This window comes from Peromyscus maniculatus, chromosome 5, assembly GCF_049852395.1.
Source record: "Peromyscus maniculatus bairdii isolate BWxNUB_F1_BW_parent chromosome 5, HU_Pman_BW_mat_3.1, whole genome shotgun sequence".
NCBI lineage: Eukaryota > Metazoa > Chordata > Mammalia > Rodentia > Cricetidae > Peromyscus > Peromyscus maniculatus.
This window is the reverse complement of record NC_134856.1, coordinates 57,771,216-57,781,597: the sequence shown is the minus strand read 5'-3', so window position 1 is coordinate 57,781,597 and position 10,382 is coordinate 57,771,216.

Here is a 10,382-nt window from a genome sequence, read left to right as displayed (position 1 = left end):
TTCATTGTTACTACAATTTTGATTAGTTCTCTCTGGAAATATGTCTGTAGAAGACCTTAATATGTACTTATTTATACTCATGGCTGCAATTTATTAAGCAAATAGTCTTATGCATATAATTGATAGAAATTTATATATTTCATTTTAGTTTTGCAAGACAGGGTTTATTTGTACAGCCCAAGAACTAGCTCGGTAGACCAGGATGTTCTTCAACTCAGAGATCCACCTGTCTCTGCCTCCTAAGTGCTAGGATTACAGGCATGCACCACAACCATGTGGCAAAATTTTGTATTTTTAAGTATAATAACTTTACTCTTTTTTTGAGTACTGTTAGTCATAAAGCTGAAGATATTTGTTATTTTCCATAAGCTAAAAATAATGACTGATTTTATATCACTTAACTTCCAATATTCCACTAAAGGCACATAATTCATTGTGCTTCAGAAATACTGCTTTTTAACTAGCTTCCTACATTTGTTACATTTTGGAGGATGCTAAGCAGTCACACAATGTGCTAAGGAACTCTGACATAATATAAAGGAGATTTAAAAATTAAGTACATTAAGTTGAAATAAGTCAAACATGGCAGTTTATTTGTAATTCTGAAGCAAGTTAGAATATTATTTTAAATAGCTGACACCCTTGTTTCAATATTAAATGCTATAGCATTTCAGGGACAATAAATTGATCCTAGATAGTTGTCAAAAGTGCTCCTATATTTATCAAAGTTCATTGAGGTGTATCCATTCTTACATCACTGCCAGAACCCTTCTTCACCACAGATAGGCTACACTGCTTCTGTATATCTCTTAGTCTGTCCCTTCTCCTTCTAAACTGATTCTTAAAAGCTGCTAATCATGTCACAGCTTACTTAAGACTGCAACATGTCTCACCCTACATTATTCAAAGCTTAAATATGTAAAAAGTGACTTGCTAGGAATGGTGTTAAAGCTTAGGTTTTTTTAATTGTCAGGTCTCATTGTCCTTTGGTAATAATCTAACTGGAGATTATTCATATTTTCATCTGCTTATCCCTCATGATAATGTTACACTATGTATTAGATTTCTTATGAATATAAAAAATATCAGTGGGACAATTTAACAGAAAGAAAAACATATTTGGCTCATGGTTTTAGAGGGCTTAGACTATGGTTACTTGGCCCAGTGCACTTGGACAGAACATCCTGCTGGCAGAGGATATGAAAAATGAGAGCTGTTCACTTCATGGTATATGGGGAAGTAGAGTGAGAGGTGACAGACAGGGGAATATTATAGTGATCGAGGTCCTCCAGTTATGTCCCATTTCCTAAATAAGATTTTATAACTTCCCAAAGCAGTGCACCAGTAGGGGACCAGGCACTGAAAGCAGTAGGTCTGAAGGAAGAATGGTCTTCAGTCAATAACACAATGACTTCACTACACAGGGCATTAGTTATCTGATTACCATTCAATAATTAGCCTAACATGTGGTGATGCAAAACTACGAGGCTTACTGTTTCTTACAAGTCTCTAGATATACTAAGAGGTCCCTTAAATCTCTATTATCTTAAGAAGACCTCAGTTATTTCCCATGGACTCAGTCACACATCTCTGTTCTGTACCAACACAATGAGCATATCTGTAACCCCTGTCCTGTTTCTGGGAGATCTTTTATCCTTTATGGGATAAACTAGACTTTTCCATATAGTGAACTACAGGTATACCAGCACTTAGTGTTCACTTTTTAGTATGTGGTCATTTGTGCTATTGTCAATTAAAGTGTTATCATATTCCCTTGGTATATATAAACCACATAGAAATCTAACACACAGGAAAAAATGGAAATAAACCCAATTCTTCAGAAAAAGTAGTGGAAAAACTACAACAGCATGGTTGGACCACACTTGCATCAGAATCTGTATGAAGTTGCTTTCTAGGTATAGGAATCACTTTGCCTACACCTTCCATTAATTGAAGACTTAACAGGATGGAGTGTGTTACACTTATAGAGTACCACAGTACTTGCAGGCTTCCAGTGTAGAGCAAGGACTTTCTCTTTAATGGTGATAATCTTGAACGTTCCTGCCTCTGTTTCAGTACTTGACTGCCATCTGAAACTACCTAGTGCTGCATTTCTCTACAAACCACAGACTTTGGATTTCCTTTTATCCCACTTGGTGCTTTTTTTCACTATAGACCTGAATGATTCATTGGTAATAACCATCCAATAGAATCAATATTTTGTCTAAGAAATCAGCCCATTTCTTTTTCATTTTGCCTCACTCAATAAGAAAGATTTGGGGCCTAAATACCACTCAAATGACCTCTTGATTAATTTTTAGAGACTTTTTATGAAGGAAATCCTATAAATTTGACCTTAACTGTATGCATTACCATTGACCATCTCATCTTCCAGACCCTGCAGGAATAGCGGACTAAGCTCTGTAGATAGCTTTCTGTGGATTTTGCCATCCAAAGTCCTGATATCTTCCACATTCTTCCAAAAGAAAACATTCCCAAGGCTGTTGCAGAAAAAAAAAATCACTTTTGAGGTACAATTTTTTTTATTCTTACTTGCTTCTCTCTTGCTGTAATTAAATTCTCTAACCAGAAGCAACTCAGGTAATGAACAGGTTGATTTGGTTGACACCCCCAGGACACACTCCATCATTGTGGGGGCTTAGGATACAAGCTTAAGATAATAACTGAAGGCAAAACCACATGGAAACATGGTTTTCCAGCTTTCTGTCTTGATTTGTCACTGCCTGATGCTCAGCTAGGTCTCTTATACAGCAGAGTTCAACTTGCTTAGGGATATTATCACCCTCAGTGAGGAACCTTCTCACATCCATCATCAATCAACACAATCTCTCACAGTCATTGCAACCAACCAGTATGATCTGGTCAAGCCATTCATTGAGGCTCTCCCTCAGGTGACTCTACCCTATTGTCTTGCTGATAGTTGAAGAAAACTAGGACACACAGACACATATTTTAAAATCCAATACCAAGGTATTAACCATGTAAACCACTGAGATGTAACAAAATCTTAACCATGATGACAGAGAAAAGCATAGGTATGCCAAGCAATAAGGAGAGGGAAGGCTCTAAGATTAAGAGGAGAAATCTAAAATTCTTTCTCCACAGAAAGTTGGTTTGGGGAAACCAACAAAAACTCAAGGAACTCATAACAATACAGTAAATTTTCAAAATACAAAAATAGGCGAAGGTCCCTCATTTTCAGAGAAACTATAATATAATTAGATTATAATTAATGAAACCACACAACAATGATGGCACCACTGATAAAAGGAGACAACAAAAAGACCTATAAATATAACACTGTCCTTTAAACAAGGACTACAAGATTATAATTATAATCAAAATCAAAGAAATCATTGGCCAGCACTCACCATATGTATTCCAGTTCTCTCCTTTACCAATAAGAGAAAGTGGGTTGGCAGTGCAGTGTTGTGTCACCAAAATGGGAAGGCTTTGTTTAAAGCATTCTGATGTGTCATCATTGTAGAAACTAGTTTTGACTGCTAAATGTATTTCATTCCCTTATGATAAAGAAAATGATTTCTGAGAGGATCACTTATAAACCATTTTGTTTTCTATGATTGATAATTGAAAGTAAGTCTGTATTAGAATGAGAAAATAAAAGCTTTTAAAAACAGATGCAAGGTAGCAGATTTTTAAAGAATCATTGAATGATTTGTATTATATAGCATGCAAAGCAACTAGTTTTGCTCTAATTGCTTTATAAGTCACAAGAACTTTTGAAAACAATTATCCCCAGCTTTATGTGTCTATTTGGGTGTGTGAGAGAATGTCTTCCATGAGTTATAGGTGACACACCAGCAAAGAGGGTGTCAGACACCCTGGATCTGGAAGATCAGGTTGTTATGAGCCTCCCAATTTGGATGTTGGTATCTGAATTCAGTCATCCCCAGCAAGAATACTTTCTAAGTGACCTGCCCAGCCCTCATAGCACTTTTTATCTAATAAGCTAAAAGTCTTTTACAGATTAACCATGATGAAAACAACAACAATAATAATAACAAAACAACAACAAAAACAACCCAAAAAAATAAAAAAGAGTAAATGAACTATCCCTGGGAAATGGATACATTAGTATTAAGATGTTGGGTATGGAAGCAAGACACTGCCCACTGCCCGATAAAAAATCTTTAAGCCTGCCCAAATATCCCAGATTGCATACACTACACCCCTACCCAACCCCACATCCATGGCTCCATAACCTGGTCTACAACTTTTAAAGAAGACTTCCCCATCCCCACCTCTGGCTACTTATCCTGGTCAACATCTTTCAAAAAAGTCTTTCACTGTGCAGAGACCAGGCCTGATCTAGGGACCCCAGTTAAGACAATTCCCACTACCCATAACACTCTTTAAAGCCTGACTAGTAACCCCAGACTGTACTCCCTACCTTGGGCTCCAAACTAGGATCCACAGTCACCAGCAGATGTACCAAAGGCCAGAGCAGTCCCCAGGACCCCAGGGAATACACTATCAACCACGCCATAAAACCCTTTAAGCCTGTCAAACAATTCCAGACTTCATCCCCACCCCTGGACCCCATATCCCAGTCGACTACTTTGGAAGATGTCTTTGGCTTTACCAGAGACCAGGAAGGTTCAATGAAGCCCAGGTAAGACAGTGCACAGCCAGCTAACACTCCTCAAAGCCCGCTCCACAATGCCAGACAGCAGACCCTCCCTTGGGCTCCAAACCAGGGCCCACAGCCCTTACAGGAAGTGAGGATGCTCCTAGGAACCACAGGTAAGACACTGCCCACTGCCCACTAAACCTGTTTAAGACTGTACACAGTGCCCCACTCCCCACCTCTGGCTCCATTTCCTGGTCTACAACTTTGGAAGATGTCTGTTTTACCAGAGGTCAGGAAAGATCTAGGACTCCCAGGTCTGAAACATCAGAAGAATCCAGCCTTCCTGGAGCACAGGCTGGGTCTAAGTTCCCCAGCATGGCAGCTCTACTAGAAGCCAGGCTGGTCCTAGGGACCCCAGATGCCAGACCAGATCGAGGGACCCCAGTCTGCAGCTCCCTCTTTTGGGCTCCATATCCTGGTCTACAGCTTTGGAAGAGAACTTTGGCCTTAGCAAAGGCCAAGCCAGATCTAGGGATCTCTCTCCCAAAGAAACACAGAGGGGACACCCTAATGAACCCAAAGACACACTTGTCACCAGAACACTTGGCTATTTAGACCAGAAGACCAAAGAGGCAAGAGAAACAAAGGAACAAAACACCCACCTAGCAAAGACAAATGCAGGAATAGACACCTAGACCTAAAATCACCCCAAATCCAGATGGCTAAATGCCAGTTTTAAGAACAAAATCAATAATAGAAAATCCAATATGGCATCAGCAGAGCCTACCTATTCAATAGCAGCAAGATCTGAACAATTCAGCACAGCTGAAGCATAAGAAAATGGCCTTAAAATTACTTTATGAAGATGATAGAGGTTCTTAGAGAGGATATGAACAAATTCCTTAAAGAAATTGAGGAAAGGACAAACAAAAAAATGGAAGAAATCAATAAATCCCTAACAGAAAACCAAGAAAAAACAACTATTTCAAGACATTAAAATGAAAATGAAAGCAATAAAGAAAAAATGGAGGAAATCCTGGAAATGGAAAATCTGGGTAAGTGAACAGGAGCTACAGGCTCAATCATCACCAACAGAATATAAGAAATGGAAGAGAGAATCTCAGGCATTGAAGACACAATAGTGGAAACAGATTCTTCAGTCAAAGAAAATGGTAAATCTAAAAAATTTCTACCAGAATATATCCAGGAAATCTGGGACACTGTGAAAAGACCAAACATGAGAATAATATGAATATTAGGATAAGAGACCCAGGTAAAAACTGCAGAGAATACATTTAAATAAAATCAGAAGAAAAATTTTCCAACCTAAATAAGGATATGCCTATAAAGGTATAAGAAGCTTACAGAACATCTAATAGATTGCATCACAAAAGAAAACCCCCTCGCCACATAATAATCAAACACTGAGCATACAAGACAAAGAAAGAATATTAAAAGCAGCAAGGGAAAAGGATAAGTGACATATAAAGGCAGACCTATTAGAATCACACTGACCTCTCAATGGACACCCTTAATTCCAGAGGGACCTGGACTGATGACTTGCAGACTACAAGAGACCATGGATGTCAGTCAAGACTACTATATCCAGCAAAAACAGTCAAACACTGTAGGTGGAAAAAGTAATACATTTCATAACAAAATCAAATTTAAACAATATCTATGCACAAACCAAGCCCTATAGAAGGTACAAGAAGGAAAATTCCAACTCCAGGAAGTTAACTACACCCATAAAAACACAGGCAATAGATAATCTCACACCAACAAAACCCAAAGAAGGGAAGCACACAGACATACACAGATGCACACACACACACACACACACACACACACACACACACACACACTACAACTACCAACAAAATAACAGGAATTAACAATCATTGGTCATTAATATCCCTCAATATCAATGGACTCAATTCACCAATAAAACAGCATCCAGCATTCTGCTGCATACAAGAAGCACACTTCAACATCAAAGATAGATATTACCTCTGAGTAAAGGGTGGGGTTGGAAAAAGATTTTCCAATCAAATGGACCCAAGAAGAAAGCTGGTGTAGCTATCCTAATATCTAATAAAATAGACTTTCAACCAAAATTAATTGAAAGAGATAGAGAATGGCATTACATATCATCAAAGAAAAAATCCACCAAGATGATGTCTCAATTCTGAACAACTATGCCCCAAATGTAAAGGCACCCACATTTGTAATACAAACAATACTAAAGCATTAAATCACTCATAGAGCCTCACAGAATAATAGTGGGAGACTTCAACACCCCACCCTCACCAATGGACTGATTATCCAGACAGAAACTAAACAGACAAATAATGGAAATAACAGACATTGTAACTTAAATGTACCTAACAGATGTCTACATGTTGGGCCCCATAAGGCCCAGGCTTGAGGCCCAGTGTAACTTCCTGAGCCTAGCTCAACTTTGGTGAGCTGTCCTTGGACATGACTTCCGCATACAAGTCACTCAGCACTACCAGACCTAGAATCACCTCTGCCTAGTAACTGCTGAGATAGCATCATCTCATGGGCCTGCTATCCTTATCCAATCCCCCCATCACCCCAACCTATATAAGTCCACTCCTGATACAATAAAGCGAGTTCCTGCTTTGACCAGACTCCAGGCTCAGTGTGCTTCTCTCCAGTGGAATGGGGAGGTCTGGGCCGTGGATACTCATCATCCTGTTCAGCCCCAGGGAGAGATCAGCTGGACCGGTCCTGCCTTTGCCCTACCTATCTGTCGGTCAGACTGACACCTACAGAACATTTCACCCAAACTCTGAACAACTCTCTACTGAGTTACCACTGGGTCAAGGAAGAAATAAAGAAAGAAGTTAAAGACTACCTAGAAGTCAATGAAAATTATGCACAACATACCCAACCTTATAGGACTTAATGAAAGCTGTGCTAAGAGGAAAGTTCATGCCTTCATGAAAATGTGGACAGATCCCATACTAATGACTTTTAACAGCACACCTGAAAGCTCTAGAACAAAAAGAAGCAGACACACCTAAGAGAAACAACCAAACTGAGAGCTGAAAACAATAAAATGGAAACAATATATCACAGAGCAGGGGAGGCCAGCTCCCAGATCTGCTCCAGAGCTAAGAAAAAGAGAGCCTCAGAGAACTGAGGGTTTAAGAAACATTCTTATCTGAAGGTTAGACCTTCTCTATTTGAGGGGGAAATTAAAGAAACACAGATACTTTCTGATGGTAAATTTCTCTTTACTTCATCTTAAAATTTTCTCTCGCCAGGCAGTGGTGGCGCACGCCTTTAATCCCAGCACTCGGGAGGCAGAGCCAGGCGGATCTCTGTGAGTTCGAGGCCAGCCTGGGCTACCAAGTGAGTTCCAGGAAAGGTGCAAAGCTACACAGAGAAACCCTGTCTCAAAAAAAAAAAAATTCTCTCTAAAGAATCTCTCGTCACAGTTTCCTAATTGGCTCTTCACCCCTTCTTATTGCCTACTCAGCAGCTTCACTACTTCCCTTTCTACTCCCTCCACATCTGTCCTTCTACACCTTCCCTCAGGTCTCTCTCTCTCTGTACTACCACTTCCCTGCTCATCGCTGCTCTTCTCCTTCGCTCCTCCCTCAGCCAAACTCGGGTACATTTTTGAGGGTCCAATCCATTCTCATAACACAAGTAAAGTCCCATAGATCCTCTTAGGCTAGGAATGTCACCTAAACCAGGCAGTGAGCAAGTGCATGGTCGCTCTAGTTGGTGAGGGTTCCCAGACAGTAAGTAATTGACTCAACCTTGAATTACTAAGAAAGTTGTGTCTAATACGGTCACTTCAGTTTTGACCTTGAATTATCAATCAACAACACCTGGGGAAATGACCTCATGTATATGTCCTAGGGGCAACCAGATATTCATCTCCAGAGGCAACCAGCCTGCTTTGAATCTGCCCTGAAGTCCAAAGTTAGCTGTCTGTTTAAAAGACTGTCTTTGTGACTGAGGATGCTGTTACTTTCCTGTGTCAGCTAAGAAGAATATTCTGGTATTATTTCTATCATCAGAATCATACAGCTTGAGCAGAAATAATCTTCTTGATTGTCTACAACTATAAATATGATCAAAGACGTAAAACACACTACCAATGGCAGTGGAAGGAACCCCACAGCTGTTCTTTTTAGGGAGTTAAAGAAGTGGCACATGAGAGAGTTACAGATGAAAAACAACTGGTATTCATAGCCAGTCACCCCATGGACTTTGCCAAGTGGGGCCACCCCACAGACTTCCCCACGGACTGTGCATAGTGGGGCTGGATGTTGTTTAGCGGGCTGCTACATGGACTTTGCTAGTGGGACTCTCCAACAAAGAGTTATACATCTGGTGGGTCAGCTTGTCAAACACTAGCTGTCACCTGCTGTATATTCCCACAGTCTCTTTCACAAGAACAATACAAAGAAGCAATAAAGCAAAGAGTTGGTTCTTTGAGAAAAATCAACAAAATAGATAAAACCTTATCCAAGCTAACTAAAAGGCAGAGAGAGAATAGCCAATTCAACAAAATCAGAAATGAAAAGGGGTACATAACAACAGACTCCAGGGAAATACAGAGAAAATTGCCACATTTGCATCTCACCTCTATAACAACTCTTACTACAAAAAGCTTGGTATTTAATTATTCTCCTTCACATACTAAAAAATGAACATTAGAAAAATCCTCTGATTGAGGCCCGCCTGGGATACAAAGTGAGTTCCTGGAATGGCGCAAAGCTACACAGAGAAACTCTGTCTCAACAAAACAAAACAAAACAAAATCCTCTGAAGGTGATCACTTTCGCTAGATTCTGTGCTCTCTCCCCCTTCACTTTCTATTGCTACCTGTAGTGTAGACAAGATGCTGGAGCTCTCACATCCTTCTGACAAATGAGAGGGCAGCAAGGGTTAAAATCAGAGAATTAGATGGGAGAAAGAAGTGAATGGACATAACCTCGGCCTGGAATTACATGCTGTTTCCGACCCGTCCAACACTACAGTGAGAGTCCTTTATACGTGTGCAATCCTTTAATCACTGCTGTTGTACTCATTCACTTAGCACGATGCCCTCTTGAGGCCCTAGGTCTGTCCTCAAAGAGTGAAAATTTAGGGTATTTTCATATTTAGGCCCAACCTGCCACTGTCAGAAATTATTTTGCATGCTGCCACAAAATCCCACATCACATTCAGATTCATTGTTAAATTCTGGAAGATGTTTTATTTTCCCTCTTTTTGCTTTCTCAATTAAACAGTACTTAGTAGATCTTTGGTGTGAACTTAACAATGTATTCTGTGTCATTAAACTATACTGCAATCCTCTTTCTAGGTTTTTGTATATTATTTCAATTCAATTTCAGTTTTACACATTTACCATAGTTTGTAAAACAAAAGATTATATACTATAGTATTTTTTACCCTTTTATACTTGGACAAACACCACTATTAAAATTAAATATTTTCCACAACAACAAGAAGATATTGGGTTAGTTTAATTTATAGCATAAATTCAATATAATCCACAGAAAATTCCCAACAAATTATAAGAAAGCTGATTCCAAAGCTATGTGCCATGTTAAAAAAAAAAACAGAATTCACAATAGGATTAAGAAAGAATGGTACATTGATATAATTGATATAATTATAAAAGTCAAAAGAAGTCAAAAATAAAAGTCACATTGATATAATGTGACTTTTGTACTTAACACAATTCTACAATGAAGAATGTGGACAATATTTGTGAAAGAAT